General features: G+C 38.2%; 1 pseudogene; it reads left to right on the forward strand.

Annotated features, from left to right (window-relative positions):
• Positions 1 to 1,268: 1,268 nt before the first annotated feature.
• Positions 1,269 to 4,205, forward strand: LOC105308535 (annotated as a pseudogene).
• The last annotated feature ends 945 nt before the right edge of the window (positions 4,206 to 5,150 follow it).

A 5,150-nucleotide genomic window follows, 5' to 3' on the forward strand; every position in this document is an offset into this window, starting at 1 on the left:
TCTACCATATGATCCAGCAATCCCTCTACTGGGTATTTACCCCAAAGACTTGAAAACCCATATCCAAAAAGATATTTGCACACCAATGTTCATAGCAGCAATATTCACAGTGGCCAGGACGTGGAAGCAACTGAAGTGTCCTACAATAGATGATTGGCTAAAGAAGCTGTGGTACATATGTACAATTGAATATTCCTCAGCCATAAGAAGAGATGAAATACTTCCATTTGACACAACATGGATGGACCTCGAGATAATCATGCTAAGCGAAATAAGCCAGACAGAAAAAGTTGTAAATCACATGATATCACTTATATGTCGGATATAAACCTAAAAGCACCTAATGAACAGGATAAACAAACAGAGACTCATGGACATGGACAATAGACTAGTGGTTACCAGAGGGCGAGTGAAGAGGGGGGAGGTAGAAGGGATAAAGGGGGTCAAATATTGGGGGGTAGTGGGAGGGTAAAGTGGATAAAGGGGATCAAATATATGGTAGCTGGAGGAAACTAGACTTTGAGTAGTAAACACATAACAGAATATACGAATGTCAAATTATAATGTACACCTGAAAATTATATAATTGTATTAACGAATGTTACCCCAATAAACTTAATTTTTAAAAAAAACCTACTTTGAGAAGGAGATGCCTCCATATGCAGTTCATTCTCTGAACTCAGTATGAGAACTATCAGCATAAAATTCTGAGCTTGGGGCCTTATCTCTAATTTGGGGACATAAAAAAAATATCTGACTCAAATTCTATTTCACATCTTTTTTAATAAAAAATATATTCATCTGTTCATTGAAAATATGTTTATTTAGTGCCTACTATGCTCCAGGCCATCCTCATATTCTGATGCAAATAAAAGATGCCATCTTCTTTTCTGTACATTGGTCCTCTTCCCCTCATCTCATTTGGTAACTAAATATCTAGTTTCATACAGTTGGTACCAGCACATGTTGCTGGAAGAGTGTGTAATGAGACCACATCTTGACCTAGAATCAGACCCTCAGAACATCTCGAGTCAAGAGAGGAAACATAGTAATGATGCAGAGTTTCTTTCCAGGAACTTTAAATGAAGAGTTCCAGGTGAACCAGATTTCAGTTTCTGTCAGTGCTGAAGTTGGCGTAACTCTGGGCTGCAACGTGTCTGCTCTGTTTCCAGCAGGGCCCATCTTGTGGTACAAGGGACTGGGCCAAAACAACAATCTATAGATTCAATAGAAGCCACTTCCCCCAAGTAACCCAAGTGGGAAAGACAATGGCCAACCAAACAGACTATTCCATCCTCACCAATGATGCTGGCACCTATTATTGTATGAAGTTAACAGTAGGGCATCCTGATATGGAGTGTACTATCTGGTCCAGGCACCTATGTATCTGTGAACGGTGAGTACAGTCTGATAAACTCTATCTCCTTGGTCTGTACAGGTAAATTTTTTAAAATCTGCAACATGTACCAAATTATTATTACATGCTGTGCCCTTCATTCACAAACAACCCTGTAGGCTAAGATTCTAGCCAGTCATTCTACAGTTCTATGCCCAATATTGAATCAGGCCATGTTGACAGATTCTAGCTTCCTCACAGCATCTAAGGCAAAGCTTTAAGAATCAATTATTGACAATCCAGATTTGGGCCCAATGCCTCCAAGACTCAAATTCTCTCATCTCTATTCATCTCTTCCTGGTTTGTTCCTTCCCGATGCACATAGATCTTCTCCATATGATGGGGAAGATAAGTGTAGAAAATGTTGCTGTTCGTTCCCCCAGCTTAGCAACCAAAATGGAAAAAAGTTTCTTCCTCCCAGTCTCCACAAATGAGTTCCAGGGAATCATTTGAATTTGTTTTTCCTGTATCACATGCTCAACATTTTATTTACTCATTAATACAAGGAAGAGGACGTGCTAGGTAGGGAATCTGTCAACCCAATGAAACAAATGCCAAACAGACTGAAAACAACATATGTCCACCACAAAATTCAAATCCTTGGTTTAACATATGAGGAAGCTAAGACCAAGAAATTGGCCTAAAGTTACACAGGCTATGGATATTAGAACCCAGATGACCTACTCCCAGAATCCTTTGTCTCTACGGCTTTGACTCCTTTCTAATAACACTCTAGTTAGATTGGGGGTATGGGAATGCATGAAAGTTGTTTAGAGAGAGAATACTGTGAGATTGTGTTTAAATTACTGATTCAATTTCTTTAATGGTTTGGAACTGTTTGTATCTACTTTTTGTTCTTATTCAGTTTTGATAAGTTACATTTTTCCAAGTAGTTTCCAATTTTTCTAAATTTTACATTTTATACTGGCAAAGTTGTTTTATGACGTCCTCTTTTTATCATTTTCACATCTGCAAGAATTATGGTAATGCTTTTTTCATTCCTGATATTTATTGCATTCTCTCTCTCTCTCTCTCTCTCACACACACACACACACACACAAAGAGGACTATACACTTTCAATAAATTAACTTTTGGTTTTGTTTAACCTCTCTCTTTTATGCTTGTTTTCTGTCACGTTAACTTCTACCCTTATATTTATTATTTCCTTCCTCTTCCCTATTTATTGCTTGCTTTTAAATTTCATGTATGGTGTTTCTCATTATATATAATTTTTATTATTGTTACAGTCACCTTTATAAATCTTTAAAGTCAGTTTTACAAATCTCAATGAGTTGTGATTTTAGGATCTTCTCTTAAAGTTCTTTCCCATTCCAACAACCTAAATACATTCTTTTGTTTTTTTCCTCTAATAGTTTTATGGAGTTCAGATTTAAGAAATAAAGTTTGGAATTTACTTCTGTGTTCAATGATATTTATAAAAAGGTAATTATTCCCAATACCACATGTTTCTTGGCCCACTTTTTTCACTCACCCCAAATTCCCATGTATATGTGGGTTTTCTAATACATTCATTTAGTTAACAGATTTACTTGAGTGTTATTTCTTCATTCCCAATTATTATTTATTGCTTGCTTTTTCTTGTCTCATTGCACTGGCCAGTATCTCCAGTACATTGTTGGATCAATACAGTGAGAGAGTGCGTGTCTCAATGTTGCTGATTCTAAAGCACACTTTCATAAAGTTGCACATTAATAAAGATGATATGTTGTTTTAGAATTTTGATAGATAAATATCAGGTTACAAAAAAAGTTCCTTCTAGTTCTGTTCTAGTTGTCTAAACTTTATTAAATGAGAATGAGTAGTAGGAGTAATCAGTAACAAAAGTGAGAAAGGTATAGGAATGTGACTCTCAAACAGAGAAACAATAGACCGAGGAAAGAGCACAGGCTATGTAGTCAGAGAAACCTGTATTCCATTTTTGTTCCTGCCAATTGCTAATATGTTCCTTGCTTCTATCAAACCTCCATTTCTTTATTTATAAAACAAACATTATCATACCTAATCACGGAGTTGTCAGAATTAAAATTATTTAAAGCACATATAATACTGCCTGACCCATCAACACTAATTGTTTATCATTCTTCCTTTTTGTAGCTCCACACTCTCTACCAGTGGTGATATGCCCCTTGGAGAGGTCCCTAATTGGGCAGTCTGTGAATTTCAGCCGCATATCCTCCAGCTTCTTCCCCAAAAATATCGCCCTGAAGTGATTCAAAAATGGGAAGGAACGCTCATCCCTCCAGACCCCTTGGTCCAGTTGAAGCACAGCAATGCCTATGAAATCTTCAGTACCAGTGAAGTGGTCCTGAATCTATAGGACTTCTTGTGTCACCTGTGATATGAACCATCTAAGCTTACATTATCCTCTTCGAGAGAATGCTGAGTTGTCTAAGACCATACTAGGTAGGTGACACCACATGTGTCCAGGATTTCACCTGACTTTAGAGAACAGTTCTCTCCAAATTTACTTCAGGGACTAGGCCTAAATAATAATGGGCTCTTCCAGCTATTGGGCACCTACTACATGATAGGGACCACCACAGGTAGGTGCTAAGTAAATGGCCACCGAGTAATTAACAAAATGGATCTGATTGTTTCATGGAGCCTGAGCCTTTGTCCTATGCTATTTCAGTTCCACCCACCATATCCATTTTTGAACAACCCATCTCAAAGATAAAGGTCAATGTCACCTGCAAGGTGAACATGTTTTACCTCCAGGGCATACAGCTAAACTAGCTGAAGAATGGAAACGTCTTCCAGATAGATAAGACCCTGATCCCATCATGAATAGAAATGTACAGCACACCATGCAGAGCTCAATCCTGGTGAGCAGAACCAACCACACAGGACACTATGCTCACCTGCCAGGTAGAACAAGATGGGCAGCAGAAGGTCACAGCAAAAATGACATTTTTGGTTTTTGCTCATCTGAATAAGTCTAAGAAGGAGCCAATGGCAAGACTTCCATGACTTATTTAAGGAAGTGCCATCATCTTTCCTTAAAACTCTCTTTTCAAAATTATAAAATTTTAAATTATAAAAGCAAAACCTGCTTCCCTCTCTCCCACACACATAGTCCAAACAATCAAAATTATATAAATATATCTTAGAAATTAAATATCTGTTAGAAATCAAGTACACCCAATCCAACTCCCCAGAGAGGTCTCCTACTTATGATTCACTGTACATCCTTTTAGACCTCATCCATTCAACAAGTGGACTTCAGGTACTGGGTGATGAGAGGACTAGATAGTGTCAGATCCCTGCCTAGCCAGGGATCAAGTTCCCTTGAATGACCTTAATGGTTTATTGCCAGGAAGTTTTTCAGTATTTTCTCAGTTCCTGTTGAGCTCATCCTTACTTAGCAGGGCAGCCTTGAAACTCTCCCAGCAGGAACACATCTATACTCCACTTACTACCAGTGTAGACAAACACTCTGGTGCCCCGATTTGTTGTTCTCCTAGTTCCCCTCTGGATGTGTTGGATGTCCTGTCCTTTCTTAATCTAGAGTGCAAGCAAGGATGAGGACAATACTTCACAACATGGGTTTGACTCTCACTACTTTGTGACCCTGGAAAGTTTCCTAAAATCTCTGAGCCTCAATTTTCTCTTCAACATAGAAATAATAATACCCATCTCCTAAGATTATACTGAGGAGCAAACAAGGTCATGTAAGATAATTAAATGACTGAGGCTTCCCTTCCTTTTCCTCGATAAGCTCAGCCCAGCAGT

The sequence above is a fragment of the Pteropus vampyrus genome, unplaced genomic scaffold, assembly GCF_000151845.1.
Source record: "Pteropus vampyrus isolate Shadow unplaced genomic scaffold, Pvam_2.0 Scaffold585, whole genome shotgun sequence".
Classification (NCBI taxonomy): Eukaryota; Metazoa; Chordata; class Mammalia; order Chiroptera; family Pteropodidae; genus Pteropus; species Pteropus vampyrus.